We start from the raw sequence: 24,928 nt of genomic DNA, 5'->3' as shown, positions 1-24,928 counted from the left end.
CCACTACGGTGCAGCCTCGGCACCGACCAAGCCTCGGCCTCACGCATAGTCAGTCTACAGTGGCTCGCACGTTCACCGTTGCACCCACTCCGAGGCAGTCCCGGGGCTCCCACGACGCATAGGGTCGGATGGGACCAGCACGCCGCCCCAGTGCTCCAAGGACAGACCACTCCGACGACCACGCCGCCATAGGAACAGGCCTTGGGCCACTTAGAAAAGGGAGAACACCTTGTAACACACACATACACATCCCAAGCCGCCTGAGAGCAACATCTCAAGCAGCCCACACGACACCTCACCGAGACCTGGGATTAGCTCCCTCTCTCATAGTACTTGTAACCCCCTACTACTAGCACTTCGGTGCAAGGAATACAAGATCGATCTCTCAGACTGAACATAGGGCATCGATTGCCTAAACCAGTATAAACCTTGTGTCTCTTTGCATCACCATCCAGGACTAGGGGCACACAGTTCAAATTCACTAGTTGGTTGAGGACCCCCCAGTCTGAAACACCGACAGTTGGCGCACCAGGTAGGGGCCTCTGCGTGTCAGCTTCGTCACCCCAGCAAGTTTCGGATGGTAGACCCCATACGACCGTTGTGTCTCGGCACGGTGGTTTGGTTTGGGAGCCTAGAGTTCATGTCTCTGGGGCATGAGTACGACATGGTACTTCTCACTCCTCGAGCCTCACCAACCGACGACGAAGTCACGCACCGGCAACCCAAGCGTAGGCGGCGCTCGGGCGGCCACTCTCGCCGCGCTCGCCAGGCACGACGCGAGCAAGATCACCCCGACGCTACGCGAGTCCAAGGCGACACGCCGCTCCCCGCCGATATCCTACGACCAGTTGTTGGCGCAAGGTCCCTGGTCGGGAACCTGTCTAGCCTGAGCTTGGACAAGGGAAAAACGCCGATGGAACATGGCAACACCCAGTCATCAAGCTCCGCTCCACCACCCCCTGAGAACCCAACTCCGGCGAAGCAGAGCCCGGCGGCGGCACCATCCCCATACCCCTTTGGGTTGAGAAATGCCGCCACCTCTTATGCTTACGCTTACACTGCCGCTCATGAGGATACCTCAGGACGCTGCCAGCGCTTCGCTCTCGACCTGAACGCCCATGCCGACTCCTCAGAGGAGGACGAGGCGTGGCCCGGGATGGATTTCTCTGGACTCCACGACCCTAGGGCTATGTGCCGTTTCCTGGCCACAAGCGACTACTGCTTTGGCTACTCTGACTCCGACGACGAGGGCACCTACGACCCCACTCACGAGTGTTTTCACGTTGGCCTCGGGATGTCGAGGGCGGGCGAGGAGGACGAGGGGGCGGGCAGCCGTTCCCCACTTCACCCGGGTACAGGCGCCACCACACCTCCGCGCACTGTCCTGCCGGCAGCATGGAACGAGAACCTCGCTCCTGCGCGACCTCAATGCTCGGACCTGGAATAGCTCCGTGAGCTCCAGGCCAAGGTCGAACAAGACCGACTCCTTCTACAGTAACTTCGAGACTCTCTCGAACCAGAGCAGCGAAGTCGTGGCGAAGGCGGAGGAGCCCAACGGAGGGCCCATGATGTACATCACCGCATCCATGATGACGAAGGGTGTGAGCAACCCCCAGTCTTCAACCGCGCTAGCCAAAATGTCACGGCCACAGCAATGCTGGTCCGCACAATGCCCAAGCCCTCTACCACGGAGGGGCGGCGGGTCCGCGGCGAGCTCCGAGATCTCCTGGAGACCACCGCGGTATAGCAGGCCGAAAGTTCCGCCTCCCGACGACACAGGGGTGCCTCGAACTTGCCCGCAGCCCCACCTCTGCAGGATAGGGAAGCCTCGGGACATCCCGAGCCCGCTCGAGCACCGATGGCCCACAAGGTCCCTGTGCTTCTTGACCGCCTCGACAATCGACATGAGGTGTAGGGAGACCATGAGGTGGTCGGCCGACGATGACGCCACGATGGTGAGGGGCCCGCCCGAGGCTACCATCTGCATCGGGGTGGCCGTTATGACAGCGAGGAAGACCGCAGTCCCTCTCCTGAACCACCTGGCCCTCAGGTCTTCAGTAGAGCTATCCGCAATGCTCAGTTCCTAGCCTGGTTTCGCCAGCCAACCAACCTCACAAAATATAGCGGTGAGACCAACCCCGAGCTTTGACTCGCCGATTACCGCCTGGCTTGTCAGCTAGGTGCCGCGGACTGTCGACGAAATATGGTCGGCAGTCTACCTAGGGGTATGCCCAAGGTAGTAGATTGTCAGCAGACAGATGCGCAAGCCACAAACAAGACAGTGACGCAAGACAGACATGAGGTTTTATCCAGGTTCGGCTGCCAAGAAGGCGTAATACCTACATCCTACGTCTGATTTGTATTGCTGTATGTTAATGAGAGATGTTTTTTAGAGGGATTCCCTGCCCGCCTTATATAGTCTGGGGGGCAGGGTTACAGATCTAGAAACCAATCCTAGTCAGTTACAATTGCCATATGTGGTCGGATAAGGATTCCTATTCTAACCGACCAGGATCCTGCTTGATCGCCAAATCCGCCTTGACTCCTTGTGCAGGACTCCGATCAGGTTGGCTGGGCCGCACGTCGTCTTTTGGGTGGACCGGACCCATCGATCCGGGCTGGCCCAAGCTTAGCCGTAAGGGTATAGGGGTTAATACCCCCACAGCTAGTCCCCGAGCACCATGTATTATGCTGAGACACGCCATTTTAACCTTCTTCGACAAGTAAGGCTTGAGTTCTTGACATTTCTGACCACCGTCATCGCTGGAGAAGTAAGTTGTCCAAAGAATGTATAGTGCTCTTAAGAAAAAAGAAAAAGATTTCCATCCTGAGAAGTGTGCCCACTTGTATTTCTGGAAAGAAATGTAAGTGGTCTTGAAGCATAGCATCCTTGAATTGTCAGAAGTGTAGGGGTCAAAAAAACCAACACATTCACCGCAAGGTGAAGTGTGCCCACTTAGTCCCCGAGCCTGGTAGTAGGTGACTTAGGCACGTGGTGCTAGGGTCTAAAAAGAATTCCTAGCTAAGTTGAGAACCCAATTGTCATACAAACAAAAATGAGATGCACCGGCAGGTGCATCGTACCGACGTAGTCCCCGAGCTTGCTGGAAGGCGATGTATGAACCTTGTAGCAAGGTCTAAATAAATGTCTCTCAACTATACGTGAGTACAACTCACATGTAGCCGAGGAGAACCATTCTCCGAGCAGTGGTCGGGACAGTCCCCGAGCACATTGATAATCCTTACAATCATTCAAAGCACAGGGGTGAATTAAAACACATTCGCCGTAAGGTGAAGTGTGCCCACTTAGTCCCCGAGCCTGGTAGTAGGTGACTTAGGCACGTGGTGCCAGGGTCTAAAAAGAATTCCCAGCTAAGTTGAGAACCCAATTATCGTACAAACAAAAACAAGATGCACCGGCAGGTGCATCGTACCGACGTAGTCCCCGAGCTTGCTGGAAGGCGATGTATGAGCCTTGTAGCAAGGTCTAAATAAATGTCTCTCAACTGTATGTGAGTACAAATCACATGTAGTCGAGGAGAACCATTCTCCGAGCAGTGGTCGGGACAGTCCCCGAGCACATCAGTTGTCGGAGCAGTCCCCGAGCACGGCAGTGGTTGGATTAGTCCCTGAGCACGTCAGTGGTCGGAGCCATCTCCGAACACGGTAGTGGTCGGAGCAGTCCCTGAGCACGTCAGTGGTCTGGGTAGTCCCCGAGTACCGGAGTGGTCTAGGCGGTCCCCGAGCATTGTAAGGGTCTGATCCATCCTTGAGCACAAAACAAGCATCGAAAATATGAACACCAATGATGTATTTATTTGGTGTATTTATTTATCTCCTTTCTCTACCAAGTCCAGTCTGACACGCCTGGTCAAAAAAGCAGATGGGTATAGTATGCCATTCTGTCTTCTTACTCTTTTCTGGCAAACAGTCGCTTGGCACCTGTATGGAGGTGCGTCAGTGTGGGCTCTCTTTCACTATCAACGAAGAGGCACGTACACTGGTAACGAAGTGGTGCGTTTATTGGCATAGATCTCAAGGTTGTGTGAACAACCGTTTGCGGCGCATGCGCATGTCTCCCAATAATCTCAGGCGGACGAAACGACAGAGCTCTTTGTTATTTATAATGTAGATCTGGTAAGTTACTCACACCGTTCCCCATTGTCATTCGCCGCTGCAACCTTCTTCTTCCTCTTGCCGAACCCTATTCCTCTAAAAATCATCACCAACCCCCTCGCCACCGCATCCACCCCCTTAGTAAGGATAGATTAATGGCGAAGAGAGACGCCCAGAAGAAAGGTGGAGTCATGGCGAAGGAGTGGTGGAAGTCGTGGAGCAATGAGCAGACCATCGAAGACCTCATCGCCATGGAAGTGCTCCACAACAAGGCACTCGTGGGATGGCGTGCGCTGGAAGGAGAAAGCTTCCCCGATCCACAACCAGGTGAGATTGTGGTTTTCGAAGACTTCTTCAAATGGGGTTTTGGGATTCCAGTGCACCCTTTCCTTCATGGTCTCTGCTTGTATTACGAGATTGGGATTTGCAATATGCATCCCAACTCGATTCTTCTTGTCTCCACCTTTATCCATCTCTGCGAGGCTTATGGTGGCTTCCAGCCCCATTTCGACCTCTTTCGCCACATGTTCTGTCTTTGGAAGAAAGGGAGCGGTGGCTTGAAGATAGCAGGAGGCGTCTACCTGAATCTGCGCGATGATATGAAAGCCCAATACTTGCACTGCCCCTGGAACACCTCACTAGACGAGTGGTACAAGAAATGGTTCTACATCCATGAAGAGCTGAACACCATCACCCTATGCGACGTGGGACTGATTCCAGAGAAGAAGAATAGCTGGACAGAGAAGCCCGAAAACTTGGAGCAGATCACCGAACTGCTCGGGATGATCCCGTGGGGAAAGCTAGATGGCCCAAGTGTGGTCGGGAACTTCATCAGCCGAAGGATTTAGCCCTGCCAGAAGAGGGTTCATCCTGGCTTCGAGTACCAGGGGAGCGTAGATCCAACAAGGACCAGGAAAGAGGCGCTCGACAAGATAAAAATCAAGGCCAGGATTGGGGAGCTTTCAACCTGGCCGATCCCAATTATGTCAGGCTGAACGACATCGAGCACGCCTTCAAGCTAGCCCGACCTCCCCCAAAGGTAAATGATGCTTCCTTTTAACTGTAGAGTCATGTTGTAACAAGAAATTGATTGTTGTTTCCGTTATGTGTCTCAAATTAATAGTCGTGACCAGGCAGCAGTGTTTGTGTCTCCGCCCCTTGGTGTGGATTACCCACAAGTTGCCGGCCCAGCCGCCCAGACCAGTGCCAGGACCGACGACGTCCACTGGGCGGCACTTTAGGCTGTGGAGGATGCATCGACCAGAGCCGCTGGCAAGCATCCGGCTACCAACAAACAACACTAGGCCATCTTCCCTCTTTCGAACGACGAAGCAGAGGATGCGGACATCTTCCGGCTCATCCCTCGAAAGAGGAGGAGACAAACGGGGTCGACGGAGCAGGGTGGCTCCTCTGTGCTGGCAGTGATCGCATCACTGACCACTGCAACACAGAGGACAAACGAGGGAAATGTCAAGCATCAAACCCCGACACCTATGCCGGTGGTGGAAGAAGTTCCGGTGGAACCTGCCGAGCACGCGGAGCAGGGACGGTCGAGGAGACGCTCCTTCGCCATATCATTCCACGCTTCGAAGCTGTAAGTATCTACAACTTTGATGTAAGCTTGTAATTTGTATTGAATACTATTATCTTCTGGACTTTTCTCTGATACATTAGGTCGGCGTCCACCGAGAACCCCGACCAGCTAGCCGGGTGTGACACAACTTCGCCAGCAATGGTGGGAAAAACTGCCCAGTAGCCAGCCATGGAGGAACCTGTAGAAAGAACTCCGCCAGGACCTCAGCAGGCGGACGACCAGACATCAGTCCCCGAACAGCTGGTCGAGAAGACAGCCGAATAGAGTACAAGTACTCCGAGCACAAACCCTATTGAGGTGGATACCTTGGCGCCAAGGAAACCGGATCAAGCCGAGGAGCAGCAGCCAGAAGTGGCACAGAGCACTCTTGCCAATGCGACAGCTCGTGGAAAAGCCATGGTGGTCGTGGAGACTACAGACTCCAGACTAGCGCCGCCCCCCAAATAGGAGGCTGAAGAGGACGAAGTAGAAGAGGTCCTGGGCCGTCCCCAAGATAAGCAACAACATGTATATGTGTCGCGCTGGCGGAACGACGAATGTGTTATGCACGAAGAAATTCCAGAGGTTGAAGAGACCCTAAGAGTCGAACGGGTAGCAAAGCATCTGGTGACAGAAGTCCAGGTATGTTTGGCTTGACCACTTGACCCTGTTATGTAGTCGATCTGTCTGACTTAGCTTATTTATGTGCAGGACTTGATGAAGACTGCGAAGTACCGAAAGAGGTGCTTCGACCAGATTGAGGGGATCACGGCGAATAATAAAGAACTGGTGGCTGAGGTGGAACACTTGCGCCGCCAACTTGAAGCCGCCGACCAGAAGACGGCAGAGCTAGAGGCATAGAACCAGACCTGGTCGGCCAGCTTAATAACAAAGAGCAGGAAAAAATAAGTAAGTTGTCACTTTATCACAGTAAGTGTGTAACACGTATTGTTGTGTTGTTGGTAGTGACAGCTGTAATGCAGGTTTAGAAGCTGAAGTAACCCGCCTCCAAGAGGGGAATAGCCACGTGACCGTAGAGTGTGGTCGTCTGAAGGAAGACAACGAGAAACTGGCACGCAGCCAGTCTCAACTCCAGGACCACACCACCAAAATGAAGGAGGAACTGAAAAGTAAGTATTCCAGACCACCTTTCTCATTCTTTTGCCTGCCTTGTCTTATCGTGCCATAACATTTGATGTCTTGTATGGTGTTTAGTTTTAAAAGTCAATGCCAAGAGACATCTGGAGGCCATGATCAAAGAGCGTGATGGCTGGAAAGCACGATGCCTCGAGGTCACCGAGGAGCGGGACACGTGGAAGAACCGGTGCCAAGAAGTGGCAACTGGTATTGTCCCCCGTCCTCGACCTTATCGACCGGCGCTCACAGAGGAAGAGCCAAAGACACCCTAGCTCGGACTGGTCGAGAGATGCAGTCAAGCATGGGGATGGTTTCAAGAGTTCGTGAAGGAGGCGGGTGAGTACACGGGTGCCCATGTACTAAGCATGGTACGTGCTCACTACCCCCTTGATCGATCTCAAGCACCTAGAGGCTGGGTACCCGAAGGAGGTAGACCCAGACAAGGCAAGGAGCTTCGGACGGCCCAGCTGGACTTGTCGTCAAAGATATTGGCGACATTAACCTATGTGGAGGTGGGGCAACACCTGTACAGGTATGCCATTGACGAGTCAGCTGGAAATGCCATCAGTTGCCAAATCAACCAATGAAGCCTACGGTCTCGACCAGCTAGGCATTGGCAGGGCCATCCCCTTTAGCTCGACTAGCATAAGAGTCCCCGAGACTCGAGTGGGATGTCGGAATCGGCGAGCAGTAAGTGCTACGCGCCCCGACCAGCCAATGTAATAAGCTTAGAGCTGTAGAAGGAGGACATAGTTGTGTTATTGTAAACTTGAGCCTCTTCAGGCAAGCTTGTAATAACGTAACTGTATATCCTTATAAGCTTGTTTGCTTTGTATAAAACGTATTTAAGCTTGAAACTTTATGTTGGTGTAACTAAGTGAGAACATGTTAACATTCTGTTTAGTTGTACCATTTTGCTCGACACATCATCCTAGAAAGTTTGTGTGGCCTTAGTTTGTCATGTGGTCGGAGTGTGAGGTACGGTGACCTATGCACACATAGACGTGGACAAGTCAAACCAAGGGGGACCTGCCGATCACCCATAATGTAGAGAGCGGATCCCATGCACGTGTTGGGAGGAACCGGAGACAAGGCCGGCTCTAAAACCGTAGAAGGAGTGGTGGTTCGGCTTTTACTGGCTAAGTTAGAATAATCATAAAATTCGAAGTGACACATTAGAGTGGTCGGAGAAATCATAATTGCTTTATTGAAGTAAATCAAAAGTATAAAGGAGTACATATCTTAGTAGTTAAGCATAGAAACGTCTAAGCTTGTCGATGTGCCACGAGTTTGGTACGTCTGTACCGTCCAGGTGAGCTAACCTGTAAGACAGTTGGTCATGTGACTTCCTTGATCATGAAGGGTCCCTCCCATGGGGTTGCGAGTTTATGGACGCCTAGCCTGGTTCATTTTCCACTTTAGGACCAGGTCCCCGACCACGAAGAAACTGCTCTTTAACGTTCTTGTTGTAATACATGCGCAAAACAGCAAGGTACTTGGCCGTACGTACACAAGAATCAAGCCTTTTTTCTTCTGCGCTGTTAACTTCTAGCTCCCGTACTTCATTGACCTTGCCCTCGTCGAAGTTCTCTACCCGTGCTGATCTGAAAGCTATATCTAGGTGGGAGGACTGCCTCAGCACCGTAAACCATAAAGTATGGTGAGACGCCTGTGTTACGACTGGGCTGGGTTCGGAGGCCCCAACCACGGCTGGTAACTCCTTGAGCCATCTTCTAGGAGCTTTGTCGTTTTCTCTGTACATCCTCTTATTCAATGCGTCCAAGATCATTCCATTTGCCCGCTCGACTTGTCTATTAGCTCTAGGGTGCGCCACCGAGACGTATTTTACTACTATGCTCCTTTCATCGCAGAAGTCCCAAAAAACGTTCTCGGTGAACTGAGTACCCAGATCAGTGATGATGCTGTTGGGTATGCTGAAACGGTGGATGACCTGGTCGAGGAAAATGATAGCCTTTTTCTGAAGATGCCTGTACCAAAGTCATGTATTCTATCCACTTAGAAAATTTGTCAATCAGCACAAAGACGCATGTAAATTTCCCAGGAGCCAGTTTGAAAGGGCCCGATCATATCCAGTCCCCAGCATGCGAAGGGCCAAGAGGCTGGTATCGTCTGTATCTCATGTGCTGGTACGTGGATTCTCTTGGCGAAGAACTGACAACCCTCACAGTGGCGGACTAGCTTCTCTACGTCGGCTACTGCTGACGGCCAGTAGAACCCTGCTCGGAAAGCCTTACCGACTAGTGTTCTTGAGGCCGCATGGTTGCCGTAGGAGCCAGAGTGGATTTGGTCAGGAGATGTTCACCTTCTTCCTGGGTTATACACTTCATCAAGATTTCCTCCTTTACGTTTTTGCACCATAACTTGCTATCGACGAGCAGGTACTGCTTACTATGACGCATCAAGCGCTCATTTTCTGTCCGATCAGTATAACTGTTGCCATCTGTTAAGTACTTGATGAAAGGTACCCTCCAATCAGGCTCATGAGTGGTCGGAGGTGGCTCGGTTGTGCTCGGCGCCAGAACCGTAGCCACCAATTGCTGGTCTAGAGCCTTGTCGACCGTGGAATCTTCCTCTTCGATGGAAGGCATGAGCAGGTCTTGGACGAATACGCCATGTGGGATTTTGGCTCAGGATGATCCTAACTTTGACAGCGCATCCGCTGCTTGGTTCTTGTCCCGGACCACGTGTATGTACTTGATGCCATAGAACCTGCCTTCCAGCTTTCTTATTGATCTGCAGTATGCGTCCATCTTTTCGCTGGTCGTGTCCCAGTCCTTGTTGAGTTGGTTGATGACCAGAGCCGAGTCTCCATAGACATAGAGACGTTTAACACCAAGCTCAATCGCAATGCGTAACCATGCAGGCATGCTTCATACTCGGCGGCGTTATTAGATGCTGGGAAATAAATCCTGAGAATGTACCAGAGCTGCTCCTTGGATGGTGACATGAAAAGAACTCCTGCTCCTGCGCCATCAATGTTGAGAGAGCCATCAAAGTACATCATCCAATATTCGTCGGATCCCGGAGAGGTAGGTGTGCTTAAGTCTGTCCACTCGACGATGAAATCGACGAGTGCCTGAGACTTGATTGTAGTACGTCTTGCAAATTCCAAGGAGAAAGGGCATAGCTCCATTGCCCATTTGACAATGCACCCGTTTGCATCCTTATTGCGAATGATGTCCCCCAAAGGATACTCGGTCATGACCACCACACAATATCCATCGAAGTAATGTCTCAACTTTTGGGATGTTATCTAGTATGGCGTAGAACAGTTTCTGAATCTGTGGGTACCTGGTCTTGGATTCGTTGAGGACCTCACTGATGAAATAAATTGGCCATTGTACCTTATAGGCGTAACCCGGCTCGTCGCGCTTCGACCACCATGGTAGTGGAGACCACCCGATTGGTTGCCGCAATGTAAAGTAGGAGAGTTTCATCTTCTCTGGGAGCAGTAAGGACCGGAGGTGATGTGAGGTATTGTTTTAGCTGCGTGAAGGCAACATCTGCTTCCTCGACCACTCAAACTTCTCGGATGCTTTGAGCAGTTTGAAGAACGGTAGCCCTTTTTATCCTAATCTTGATATGAAATGGTTGAGAGCAGCCATGCATTTGGTAAGCTTCTGGACATCCTTTACCTTTTTGGGGGGCTTCATGTCTAAGACAGCTTTGACTTTCTCTGGATTAGGGCGTATGCCATCGTAGCTGACGATGTTGCCTAACAATATACCAGAAGGAACACCAAAGACGCACTTCTTTGGGTTAACTTCCATTGGAATGTATTGAGGGCTGCAAAGGTGTGTTTTAAGGTTGTCAACAAGGGTATATGCTTCCTTGGTTTTGACAACTACATCATCCACAGTAGGCTTCTACAATGTCGTCTTTTATCTCGTCTGTGAGGCAGGCCTGAATGGCGCGTTGGTATGTAGCCCGGCGTTCTTGAGCCCGAACGACATAGTCGTGTAGCAGTAGGCGCCGAAAGGCGTGATGAAAGATGTCTTGATCTGGTCGTCCTTTTTGAGAGCAATCTAGGTGATAACCAGAGTAGCAATCGAGAAAGGAAAGCAGCTCACAACCAGCGGTTGAATCTACGACCTCGTCTATGCGAGGTAAGCTAAAGGGGTCCTTAGGGCAGTGTTTGTTGAGATCAGTGTAATCAATGCACATTCTCCATTCATTATTCTTTTTGCGTACAAGAACTGGTTTGGCTAACCACTCCGGATAATACACTTCTTTGATAAATCTGGCTACCAAAAGTCGTGTAACTTCTACCCTAATCGCCTCCTTTTTGTCACGAGCGAACCGTCGTAGCTTCTGCTTGATTGGTTTGGCCTTGCTGCTGACATTTAAGGAGTGCTCGATCAAGTTCCGAGGTACACCGGGCATGTCGGAAGGTTTCCATGCAAACACATCCACGTTGCCCCTAAGAACCTGACGAGCGCGTCTTCCTATTGGGATCCAGGTTGCCCGATAAGGGCCGTTTTGCTGGGATCGCCATCGACCAGCTAGGATCGCCTTGTGCTCCTTGGACCTGATGTTCTTGCGTGGAACCTCGAGCTCTGGGATCTCTAGGTGGTCGGCTGAGGTCTTCTTAGCAGTCGAGCACGGTCCTCGGCCATGCGAATAGAGAGGTCGTGGGCCTCTGCTATTTTGAAACTAGTCAGTCTTCGCAGGTGTAAGCGGCGTACACGTTACCCCTCGGAGGGTTAGGACCCCTTTCTCAGGTAGGCATCTTGAGCACCAGATACCTATAATGAGGTATGGCCATGAACTTGGTGAGCGACGGTCGACCAAGAATAGCATGGTAGGTGCCGTCGAAGTCAGCGACCACAAGTTGACTGTAGTCAGTGCGGAAGTGGTCCGGTCCCAAATTAGATAGGTAGCATGATCTGCCCGAGAGGTGTAGAGCTCTGTCCGGGGAGAACACCCCAGAACTGTGCCTCGTATGGCTTAAGATCCACCTGAGCTATCTTCAGGGCGGGCAGACTATTCTTGAACAGTATATCGATGGAGCTACCACCATCGATCAGTACTCTGTCGAACTGGACCTTGTTGATACAAGGATCGAGGACCAGGGGAAAATGTCCTGGCTCTAGTATTGTGGCCCATTGGTCCTTCCTACTGAAAGAGATTTCGCGATGAGACCACAGAGGGAGCTGGGGATCGGTGAGGAGGTTATTGGCGTTGGCCACGTTCAAGCAAGCACAGGTGAGCAGCTTGCGTTCCCTCTTGGTCTCGATGGACACTTTGCCTCGATGATGGTGTATGTGATCGGTTGGCTTGACGTACTTGTGATGAGGGTCTGCATCATCGTCGTCATTATCCTCATTGCGCTGTTCCGCTGCATCGTTAGGCTTGTCGGATGTATCCAAAGCCTGTGACGCGTATAGATAGACTTGAGGACGCGGACAATTCTCCATGGTATGGTTCGACTTAGGATGGAGCTGGTAGGCCCCTTCAATGCTTTGGCGTAGTCGTCTTCAGTAGTTACGACGTTCCGCCGCCCTTTTTCACGGTATTGACCTCGCCGGTCGTCTTCCCGGGCACGCTTGCTCCTGTAATCGTCACGGCGGTTGTGCCGCTGATTCGTTGGTCCATGGTGGTCGCGGGAGTCATTGCGCTGGTTGCGGCGGTCAAAATTGTCAGTTCCGACCACTGATTGCCGCGGTAATCGTCGCGGTGTGGAGGGTGGTCTGGAGCGTGGAACCCTTGCTGCTTCTTCAATAATTATCTTTTAGTCGTCATCGGGTCCTGCATATTTCTTAGCGGTGGCCAAGAGCGCTGTGACTGATTTAGGTCTCTTCGGAGGAGCTTGTCTCTTAGGGCTCGTGGAAGCGGAGGGCAGTGATGAAAGCCTCGATTGCCCTCGTTGTCGGAGATTGACAGGACCTTGATGCGCATCTCCGAGAAACACCAACTGTACTCGCGCAGTGGCTTCATCGTTCCGATCTCGGATCCGTTGCAGATCGTACTTGTTGCCTAGTTGTTCACAAGTAGCGATGAAATATTGATGAAGGGCTTGCTTAGCTCCTGCCAAGAATCAAAGTAGTTCACCGGCAAGTTGACTAGCCATTGGTGACCTGCATGGCCAACAGTAGACTGGGAAGTAGTTAGACATGACGTGCTCGTTCAGCATGGCTGATCTGCACATAGGTTTGTAGAGCATGACCCGTAATTTGGGTTTCTTTACCGTCGTACTTCTGAAGTTTCTCGAGCTTGAAATTCTTGGGCCATATGACTTGGCGAAGGTGCGGAGTAAACTACTTCAGACCCGGTGGACCGTGGGCAAGTGTCACACTCCATACGGCGATAGCTTTCATGGGTTCCGATCATCGGCTCTCTTGGTTGATGCGGCGCGCAGGTCGCGTTCACCGAGCTAATGGCGGAGATCGTTATTGCCATCACGGCGATCTCAATTGCCATCTGCATTAGCCTGTGACCGTGGTTATCGCGGCGGTTGTCATGGTTGTCTTGGTGATTATCGTCCCGGACATCGCGACGGTTGTCCTCCCGACGGCGGTTGTCATCCCGACCACTGTCATGGCCATCGTTGTTATGCAAGCCACGTTGGTTGAGTGGCTGTGAACGACTTGGGTGCTGGCGGCTATGGCTTGACTCGACTGATACGGATGGAGCCCGAGCTTGGTTTGTGATCTCCATGGTCTGGGCCATAGCAGCCGTCAGATAGGCTTGTATTTCATCGCGAACTGCTTGGGTTTCTAGGGTGTTCAGTAGCCATTGCATTGTCACCATGGCGATGGCTACGTTAGCACTTGGAGTCCTGAAGACTTGTTTGTCTCCCACCCTGTCGAAAGCATCGTTGAGGTCACGTGGCTGGACCCTTATGCGTCGTGCCTCCTAGTCTTCTTTGGCTTCGATTTGCCGGCGATTAACCGGTCAATCATGCATGCCTCACATGCAGTCCTTTCTTGTTCTGTTTCACCAACTACCGATGGTTCATCATTGCTGACAATGTTGATCAAACCCCCTCACCTTGGCGGGAAAGACAGGAATTGCGGGAACCCTAGGGCGTGATCTGAGATATCCAGATCGTATTTGACGCCTTCATCTCCGTGATGCTGGAGCTTGGTGTGGACGGAGGCATCAGATGTGGTGCTAGACAAGGAGCTGGAGTCACCCTCTTAGACCGTGTGGACGGATCCTTCACGATAATCTTCAATCCGAATCATGTTGACGAAGTTGCGTAGCTTCGGCCAAGGTCGGTGCATAAAACATAGATCCGAGCGTCGTTATAAGTTGTACGCGTAGCTGGAGGCAGCGTTTTGCAGGTCGTAGGGCTGGACCTGGTGGTTCTCCATCGAGGCTTCGTAACCCGGAGAGTTAGAGGCTCGTTGCAAGGTCGGCTGGCGACGAACAGAGCGCCCCTCAGGAGTAGATATGACCACAAGATCTGTTCCAAGTCACGTAGGACGACTGGTTTGAGCTGGTCGGGTTGATCTATTATGGGGAGCGGTTACCTACTCATTAGGTTGACTTGAATCGTACTTACCAGAGCTAGGGTTTCAGTGAGTTTGGTGCCGACCCGATCGATGGAGTCGAGCAGGTCAGTGTTGTCGATCTGCTTCCCTTTGTAGCAGGGAAGCAGATGATGGGTTGTCGGCGTGGCTGAAGGTGATGTAGGCATGGTTGGAGCCAGATGTATCGTGGTCGGAGCCAGATCCATCGTGGTCAGAGTCGTATCCGTAGTGGTTGGAGCCGTATCCGTCGTGGTCGGGAGCCATAGCTGATGCAGGTGAAGTAGTGGTCAGCACAGACTGAATCCACGCCTCCTCCATGGTCATGGCGATGAAGTCGTCGGAGCCGGTGGTCCAGGTGATCTGGTCGATGGTGAACATGAGGCCATTCGGCGTAGCCATGGAGCCGGAGATGATGACCATCTTGTTTGCTTGGAGAGCAGTACGCACACCCCTACCTGGCGCGCCACTGTCGACGAAATATGGTCGGCAGTCTACCTAGGGGTATGCCCAATGTAGTAGATTGTCGGCAGACAGATGCGCAAGCCACAAACAAGATGGTGATGCAAGACAGACATGAGGTTTTATCCAGATTCAGCCGCCAAGAAGGCGTAATACCTACGTCCTGTGTCTAATTTGTATTGTTGTATGTCAATGAGAGATGTTTTTTAGAGGGATCCCCTACCCGCCTTATATAGTTCGGGGGGAGGGTTACAGATCTAGAAACCAATCTAGTCAGTTACAATTGCCATATGTGGTCGGATAAGGATTCCTATTCTAACCAACGAGGATCCTGCTTGATCGCCAAATCCGCCTTGACTCCTTGTGTGGGACTCCGATCAGGTTAGCTGGGCCGCATGTCGTCTTTCGGGTGGACCAGACCCATCGATCTGGGCTGGCCCAAGCTTAGCCATAAGGGTATAGGGGTTAATACCCCCACACGACGATGATCTGCTCATCATCCGCAACCTCCCCTGCTCTTGTCAGACTCGGTGCGAGCCTGGCTTGAGCACCTTCCTCCCTCTCAGATCCACGACTAGCGTGAGCTTTTGTTTCAGATCTTCCGTTGGGAATTTCCAATGCACATACATGCACCACCGAAACTCCTAGGACCTTAAGATTTGTCGCCAGAAACCAGACGAGTCCCTCTCGAGACTTCATTCGGTCTTGCCTCGAAACAATGCCCGATTTTTGCCCACGTCCGGCGACTCAAAGATTTGTCTGGTTTTCTCTCTGGCACCACCTGCCGAGACTTTGGTCCGAGAGCTAGGCCCGGACGTGCCGCGCTGGCCGCCACGCTCCTCGACATCACCACCAACTTCGCTCGGGTGAGGGGCCTGTTGGAGCCATCTTCCCGCATAGCGACGCAAGGCAAAGGCGGAGGACAGGCCCCCCGAGGCCTCGGCCCCTCCCACGCCTCCCCAAGAAAAGAAGAAGGGCACCTAGGAGAGCAGAGGTCTTCAGGAGGCCCGATCTGGTCGATCGGCCCACTAGAAGCGCAAGAATCCCCGATGCCTTCAGAGGCCCTAGGCCTTTCGTGACCATCATGCTTAAGAAAACCTCTGCCCTTACCACCCAAGGCCCGGTCTAGGCACGCCCTCGAGGATTGCTCCATGCTGACGGCGTTACTACGCTAGGCTCGGGCTCCCCCGACGACGACGCCAAGCAGAAGGGACGCCGGCGACCGGGACGATGACAAGGACGACGGTTCCCCGAGGTACGCAACGCCTTCATGATCTTTGGCGGACCCTCGGCGTGCCTTACGGCGTGGGCAAGCGCAAGAGGGAACGCCGAGAAGGTCTTCTCGATCAAGGTGGCCACCCCCCTGTACCTCGACTGGTCTCAGGGAGGCGATCACCTTCGATCGAGACGACCACCCTGACCATGTCCGAATCCCGGGCAGTACCCACTGGTCGTCGACCCGATCATCGGTAACACCCGACTCTCCAAGGTGTTGATGGACGGAGGCAGCGGCCTCAATATCCTCTACGTCAATACCCTAGAGCTCTTGGAGATCGACCGGTCGAGGCTCCGAGGCGACAGTCGCACCCTTCCACGGCATCGTGCCAGGGAAGCGCACGCGACCCCTCGGGCGCATCGACCTTCCCGTCTGCTTCGGCACCCCCTCCAACTACCGCAAGGAAGTCCTTACCTTCGAGGTAGTCAGGGTTCGGGGGAGCCTACCACGCCATCCTAGGGGCGGCCGTGCTACGCCAAGTTCATGGCAGTCCCCAACTATACCTACCTCAAGCTCAAGATGCCAGGCCCCAGCGGTATCATCACGATTGAGTCCACGTACGAACATGCATACGACTGCGACGTTGAGTGCATCGAGTACGCCGAGGCTCTTGCGGAGGCCGAGACCCTCATCGCCCACCTCGACCAACTCAGTGGCGAGGCGCCTGACTCCAAGCGTCGCGCGGGGCGTTCGAGCCCGCGGAGGCCATCAAACTCGTCCCGGTCGACCCCGCCTGCCCCGACGACCGAGCGCTGAGGATCAGCGCCACCCTCGACATCAAATAGGAAGCCGTGCTCAGTCGACTTTCTCCGTGCAAATGCCGACATATTCGCATGGAGTCCCTCGGACATGCCGGGCATACCGAGGGAGGTCACCGAGCACGCCCTGGACATCCGGGCCGGATCTAGACCGGCGAGGCAACGCCTGCGCCGCTTCGACGAGGAAAAGCGTAGGGCCATCGGTGAGGAGGTACAGAAACTCTTGGCGGCCGGGATTCATCAAAGAAGTGTCCCACCCAGAGTGGTTGGCTAACCCCGTGTTAGTCAAGAAGAAAATGGGAAATGGAGGATGTGCTGTAGACTACACCGGTTTGAACAAAGCCTGTCCAAAAGTCCCCTTCCCATTACCCCGAATCGATCAAATCGTTGATTCCACTGCAGGGTGCGAGACCCTGTCTTTCCTTGATGCGTATTCTGGTTACCATCAAATCAAGATGAAAGAGTCAGACCAGCTCGCGACTTCTTTCATCACACCATTCGGCATGTACTGCTACGTGACTATGCCTTTCGGCCTCAGAAACGCAGGTGCCACGTACCAGCGGTGCATGACCCTAGGTCTTTGGCGACAACATTGGGCGGACCGTCGAGGCCTACGTAGACGACATCGTGGTCAAGACCAGAAAGGCCGAGGATCTCGTCGATGACTTGAGGATAACCTTCAAATGCCTTAGAGAGAAGGGCATCAAGCTCAATCCCGAGAAGTGTGTGTTCGGGGTCCCCCGAGGCATGCTCTTGGGGTTCATAGTCTCGGAACGCGGCATTGAAGCCAACCCAGAGAAGGTCTCGGCCATAACCAGCATGGGACCAATCAGAGACCTCAAGGGAGTACAGAGGGTCATGGGATGCCTTGCGGCCCTGAGCCGCTTCATCTCGCGCCTCGGCGAAAAAGGTTTGCCTCTGTACCGACTCTTGAGAAAATCCGAGCGTTTTTCTTGGACCCCCGAGGCCGAAGAAGCCCTCGACAGACTCAAAACGCTGCTCACAAATCCTCCCGTCCTGGTACCCCTCGGCCAGGGATGAGGCCCTCTTACTCTACGTCGCCGCAACGACCCAAGTGGTCAGCGCTGCCGTAGTGGTAGAGAGGCAGGAAGAGGGGCATGCTCTACCCACCCAACGTCCTAGTTTATTTCATCAGCGAGGTGCTCTCCGAGACCAAAGCACGCTACCCCCACATCCAGAAGCTGGTCTACGCCGTGGTCCTGGCCCGGCGCAAATTGCGTCACTACTTCGAGTCTCACCCAGTGACTGTGGTATCATCTTTCCCCCTAGGGGAGATAGTTCATAACCGGGAGGCCTCGGGCAGGATAGCCAAGTGGGCCGTCGAGCTTATGGGGGAAACCTTGACTTTTGCACCTCGAAAAGCGATCAAGTCTCAGGTCTTGGCCGATTTCGTGGCTGAGTGGACAGACACCCAACTGCCACCTGCTCAAATTCAGACGGAGTGCTGGACCCTGTACTTCGACGGATCCCTGATGAAGACCGGGGCAGGCGCGGGTCTGCTCTTCATCTCGCCCCTCGGAGTACACATGCGCTACATGGTGCGGCTCCACTTCGCCGCCTCCAACAACGTGGCCGAGTACGAGGCCCTCATCAATGGCTTGCAAGTCGCCATCGAACTTGGGGCACGGCGTCTCGACGTCCGAGGCGACTCGCAGCTCGTCGTGGATCAAGTGATGAAGGAGTCAAATTGCCTCGACCCCAAAATGGAGGCTTACTGCAATTGGTACGTCGCCTAGAAGACAAGTTCGACGGCCTCGAACTAAACCACGTCGCGCGGAAGTACAACGAGGCCAGCCGACGAGCTGGCAAAGATGGCCTCGGCACGGGCCCCGGTCCCCCCGAACGTCTTCGCCAGAGACCTCCACAAACCTTCCATTGACTACACCTCGACGACAGAGGAGGGCCCACCTGTGGGACCCACGGCAAAGCTCGACGCCCCCTCTGCTGCCGAGACCCCCTCGACCGAGCCCGAGGTCATGGAAGTCAACACCGAGCCTCCGCAGACTGATCAGGACGCGGATTGGCGAATCCCGTTCCTCGATTGGCTTGATCGGGGGGAGCTTCCTGGCGACAGGACCGAAGCACGACGGCTTGCGCGCCGAGCCAAGACCTACGTCCTCTACAATGACGAATTGTACAGGCGAAGTCCCTCAGGTGTCCTCCAACGATGTATCACTGCCGAGAGCGGGCCGAGCCCTGCTTTGGGACTTGCACGCAGGCGCTTGCGGGCACCATGCGGCGCCTCGGACGCTCGTGGGGAACGCTTTCCGCCAAGGGTTCTACTGGCCGACGGCGGTCGCCGACGCTACCAAGCTAGTACGCTCCTGCGAAGGATGCCAGTACTATGCTCGGCAGACACATCTCCCTGGCCCTGGCCCTACAAACCATCCCCATCACATGGCCGTTCGCCGTGTGGGGGCTCGACATGGTCGGGCCTCTGCAAAAGGCCCCCGGGGGCTACACCCATCTACTGGTATCAATCGACAAGTTCTCCAAATGGATCGAGGCTCGTCCGATCAATCGAATCAAATCCGAGCAGGCAGTGCTGTTCTTCACTGACATTATCCACAGATTTGGGGTCCCCAACACCATCATCACCGACAACGGGACACAGTTCACCGGCAAAAAGTTCCTGACGTTTTGCGACGACCACCACATCCGTGTGGCCTGGTCGGCCGTAGGACACCCAAGGACCAACGGCCAAGTAGAGCGTGCCAACGGCATGATCCTACAAGGCCTCAAGCCAAGGATTCACAACCGGTTGAAAAAGTTTGGCAAGAAATGGCTCGCCGAACTCCCATCGGTCATCTGGAGCCTGAGGAACACTCCAAGCCGAGCCACGGGGTTCACGCCTTTCTTCCTGGTCTATGGGGCCGAGGCCATCCTCCCCACTGACTTGGAATATGGTTCCCCGAGGCTACAAGCCTATAACGAACAAAGTAACCGCACCACCCGAGAGGACGCCCTCGATCAACTGGAGGAAGCCCGAGACGTCGCGCTACTACACTCGGCCAAATACCAGCAGAGCCTACGGCGCTATCAGGCCCGACGCGTCCGAGGCCGAGACTTGAAGGTAGGCGACCTGGTGTTGAGGCTAGCACAGAGCAACAAGGGCCGCCACAAGCTGACCCCGCCATGGGAAGGACCGTACATCATCGCCCAAGTACTGAAGCCCGGGACCTACAAGCTGGCCAACGAGAAGGGCGAAGTCTTCACCAACGCTTGGAACATAGAACAGCTACGTCGCTTTTATCCCTAAATTTCCAAGCATTGTATATGTTGTTTCTCGAAATACAATTAAAAAGCGTTCTTTAGTTGGTCTAATTTTTCGAGAAACCCCCCGAGCCCATCGTAGGTCTCGGCAATACAGTAACACGGCAAGGGAGACTCGGCTCTGCCTCGGCAGAACCAAGCCTCCCTCGGGGCTAGATGGGGGACTCCCCCTAGGTCCCACGCACCATTCTTCAGTCGTTTTTCACAAAAATTCCTACGCCAAGACTCTAGCATGCTCTGACGAATCGGTTGTAAAAACCCCTCGGACCAAGGTCTGTTTCCTAAGCAAGAGGCCGGTAGAGTCGCGAGACGGCCTACGCCTCTGGGCTACGGCACTCCCTCACTACCTCTCGCCCAAGGGACGGCTTAGGCCCCAAGGGGGTGTTTTGCAAACGAAATCTGATCAGGAGCAACAGAGGGCAGAGGCTCGGAAACATGAGAAAAACAACTAAGAAACACAAATACTTCAAAAATAAAGGCCTCGACGGCCACAAGCGTTACGATACAAAAATAACTCCTACTCTATTTTTACATAGCCCCCGGGGCCCAGATCAAGGCTCAGGGCCTTCAGCACCGGCAGATGGTAGGGGAGGAACCACCTCCTCTTCGAAGAGCGTCGCCAGCGCCGTGCCAGGGCCTTCCGCCGCCTCCATCAGCTTCGTGACCGCCGCGTCAGCCTCCTCGTCATCATCAGGCAGGACATACCCATCACTGATGGCCGGGAGGTCGACGCCGACGTAGTGAGAAGAGATGACGGCCAGCGCGCTTGACACCCGTGTGCAGCGCTCCTCGGAGCCGCTCGCAGCATCTGGTTGCTCAGCGCGATCAAACGGCTCCCTAGGGAGCTGCCTGACTGAACCCCTTCAACCTCCAAGGCCTCGCAGGCGGAAAGGGCAGCACGTTTCAGCGCCTCGTGCTCCCCGATCTCGGTCTCGAGCACCGTCTGCACCGCGCTGGAAGCCTCGGCTGCCCGAGTAACCTCCGCCTCTGACTCTGCACCCATGGAGAACAGAGTAAGGTGAGCGAGGGAAAAAACAACCTAATTAGGAGAGGAAGCCCACGGAACTCACCCTTGGCCTTCAGCTCCAGTGTCGGGTCTCGACCTGACAGGCCTCGGCTTTCTCCTTCCAGCGCAGGGCCTCGGCCCTGGAAGCCTCGGCCTCCTCCTTCAAGCGCTGGGCCTCGACCCGAGAAGCCTCGGCCACCCTAGAAGCTTCACTCCCCAGCTCTGCGTCACACAAAGGAGTTAGGGAGCGAACATAAGGAAAAGAAAACAAAATGAGGGGGGCTAAAACTCACCCTCAACCGTCCCCTCCAAACCACAGGCCTCGGTTCGAGAGGCCTCAGCTGCAGCAAGGGCCTCATCCAAGGCACCTTTCGTCAGCTGGTGCGCCCTCTGTTCCGCCCCCAGCTGCCCCGCGAGAGCCGCGGCCGAGGCCTGTAGCTTCAACGGCTCGGCCCCTGAAGGCATCCCGATTCGCTGACTGCGCGGGTGAGCTCCTCCTCCAACTCCTTCACCCGCGCTCGCCAGAGGGGCGAGCTGCGTCTGGGCTGTGGCCGCCTCGACCTTCACGTCGGCACAACGAAGGCGGAGGTCCTCTACCTCGCGCTCGCGCCGACAGGAGCTCGTTGGCGCCGGCAAGAAGGCCCTTCTGCCGCTGAAGCTGGTCCCAGACGCCCCTCTCCCCGCCGGAGAAAAGACCGACTTCCCAAGGGAACCGGGTCTCGAGCTCCTAGGGGAAGCAGAACAGGGGTCATTGATGGCAACAAAACCCAGAAAGGGACAACGTCGCAGCGAGAAAGGAAAACGCAAACCTAGGCGACTCCGGGCAGTTCGTCGGCCACCACGGACAGGCCGTCCGTAGCGACCGCTCCGCCAGCTGGCGGTATTGCTCGAAGGTGCCCCAGCGCCCGCCCTCGGCTTGGTCCTCGAGGGCGAACAGAGGCTCCCCCTCAGGGTCGTCCTGGCTCCGCCACAGTACCCGCGGGTGATCCCACCCGCGAGGCTCGGGTCGCGCCCGCACGAGGGCCGAGCTTCCCTCGTCCAAGATCGGCGCCGGCTGTTCCACGGCACCGGCCTCTCGGCGTCGACCACCTCCCGCGCCCGGAAGTATCGTCGGAGGAGATCGGATAGACCTTCGCCTCCCGGGCGCTCTCTCGCAACAACGGCGGCCCCTGAACCAAGGGCGCCACCGAGGCCTCCGCCGCCTTCATCTCCGCCTCCTGGACAGACGGCCTCACCGCCATCACGATGGCCTTGGTGATCTCGGGGCTCGGCCTCCGCAATTATGGCCTCGACGGTCTCGGGGGCTCCGGCCTCCGCCATCGTGGCCTCGGAGGACGCAGAAACACCGACCGCGGCCACTACGGTCTCGGCGGTCTTGGGCGCCCTGGCCTCCGTCGCCTCAGCCTCGGAGACCCCAGGGGGCCTCGGCAACCAAGGGCACGCCGGCCCCATCCGACTCGTGAGCCTCGCCCCTCGCTGGGGAGGAAGCACTCCCTCCCTCGTCTGTGTAGGGGTCGCCTCGGCAGCCCCTCCTTGGGCGGCCGGCTCCTTCGGGTCGACCCTCGCCGACGCCGCGCCGCGTTGGATAGCGGCTTGTGCCTCGCCACCCAGTGGGCGGAGGAGCCAGGGCTCGCCTTGAGCGCCTTAAGGGGCGCCAAGGGAAGCTCGTCCTGCAGGCCGCTTCCGACTAAGGAAAAATAACCTACAGGGTCAGCGCGAGACCAAAAGGCGAACGGAAGGCACTATGACCCTGCCAAAAATACACTTACCTTGAACGGGGCGGCAACCGCTTCGCCACTGGCAAACCTCGTCCGCAACGGCGGAGGCGGCGGCAGAGGCGTCGCCTCCGTATCCATCGTCGCCGGTCGGTCCTCAATGGACCCCGGCGCCCCTTCGGTCCTCTGCGGGGGCGGTGGCGTCGCCTCCACCGCCACTTGTTCCACCACGGCCGCCGAGCCCACCGGGCTGACGGCGCGTTTGCCCAACGCCCGCAGCCTCGGGCGTGTCGGCCTCGGCCCCAGAGCGGGCAACCGCCGACCCCGGGTCCGTTTCTCCTCCTCCTCCGGGAGTGCCGGGCTGCTTGCCAACGCCCTGGGCACCACCTCCACTACGTCAGGAAGGTGGTCCAGGGGACCTCGCCCCACCTCGCCCCCGTCATCCCCGTCCGAGGCCTCCGTCGACAGCGACGTCGACGGGGATTCCTCCAACGGGAGACCATCCTTCCGTTGTTGACGGCGGCGCTTATCCAGCTCCTCGCGCGCGAGGATTTGCTTCGTGCGCTTCGCCGCCTTGGCGTCTTTCCGCTTTTCTGCGCGTCGGCGTGCGCGCGGTTGATCGCCCGCCGCCTCGCGTCCTCGGGAACGGGCGGCGGAGAGGAGCGCACGTCCCTCATCCCCTGCAGGAACGACGGACCGCATAAGGAAACAAGGGGTAAGGGGAGATTGAGGAGGCTCGGAGGCTACAGCGGCACACGACTTACCAGCGAGAGGAACCCCCGCGACTGGCCGCATCGCGATAGGGGTCAAGTTGCCGCCCCTCAGCTTCGCCTCTACCGTCTCCCCCACCCGACGAAGAATTTCCTCGTCGGAAAGGGCAGAGGAGGACATCCGGGTGCCCTCAATGGGCTCACCCGGCTTCATCTCGAACAGCCGCCGCGCGAGCCATCAGCGGCAGCACCCTTCGGCGGTGGAAGGCGGCCACGACCACAGCCACGGTGAGACCGTGGCCCCATAGCCTCGCTAGCCCCTCCAGAAGCGGCTGCAGCTTGGGCTGGTCGTCCTTCGGGACGCCGTACTTCCATCTCTCCGGGCAACTCCCCACAATCCGCCCAGTGTAGGGGGGAAGTCCTCCGTCGTCGTTGCGAAGGTAGAACCAACTCGTGTACCACCGGCGATTGGAGGACGCGAGTTGGGCCAGGATGTAGAGGTGCAGGCGGTCCTGGCGCACTTGGAGAGTGCAGCCGCCGGCCCTCGTCGCCTTCCTCGTACCCGACGTGCCCGTCGGCTTGGTAGTGTGCCCCGCCCGGAATAGGTGGAGCCACAACTCCCAATGGGGAGCAATCCCCAAATACCCCTCGCAGACGGCAACAAAGATAGCCGCCTGAGCGATGGAGTTGGGATTGAAGTTGTGGAGCTCCACGCCGTAGTAGTGCGGGAGCGCCCGCATGAACCGATCCGCCGGGACGCCGAGGCCGCGCTCGTGAAAGGAGACGAAGCTCACGACGTAGCCGTCGCTGAGGCCTCGGCTCTGGCTCGCCGTACGGAGCAATCCACTCCGGCCTGGTGGGGTCTGTCACCGGGCGAAGGAGTCCACCATCGACAAGCGACTGAAGCATCTCCTCGATGACGTCCGATGGATCCCAGGGGTCTGCCTCGACAATGACGATGTCGCCGGCCATGGGTGCGATGGAGGAATTGGGTGCGGCGGTGAGTTTTTCTCTCTCTCCCATGCTTTTGCTTTTTTCTTGCTTTCTCCCTAGGCTCGCTCTTCTCCCCTCTTCTTCCTGGCACCCGCTGCTCTAGCGACGGCTCGACGGAGGCAGTGCTAATGCAGGCAAGGTAAGACGAGGAGGGGCGAGACTCTTCGGGTATTTATGTAGGAAGAAGGCGAAGCGAACGGGCGACAAAATCGGGGAAGTTTCCCCCCCCCCCCCCGATCCGGTGCAGTTAACCACGAGCCGATTTCGCCGGCCCACGCGCCCACATCTTCCTCATTAAATGCGAGAATAGTTACATCCCATCCACCACGTCATGCTTGGCCACTATGGCAGCAGGCATCGTTTCGCCTCCCTAGAAAACCACCTCAAAAGGCACG

The sequence above is a fragment of the Miscanthus floridulus genome, chromosome 4 (genome assembly GCF_019320115.1).
Source record: "Miscanthus floridulus cultivar M001 chromosome 4, ASM1932011v1, whole genome shotgun sequence".
In the NCBI taxonomy this organism is placed as follows: Eukaryota; Viridiplantae; Streptophyta; class Magnoliopsida; order Poales; family Poaceae; genus Miscanthus; species Miscanthus floridulus.
Note: the sequence above shows the minus strand (reverse complement) of the source record.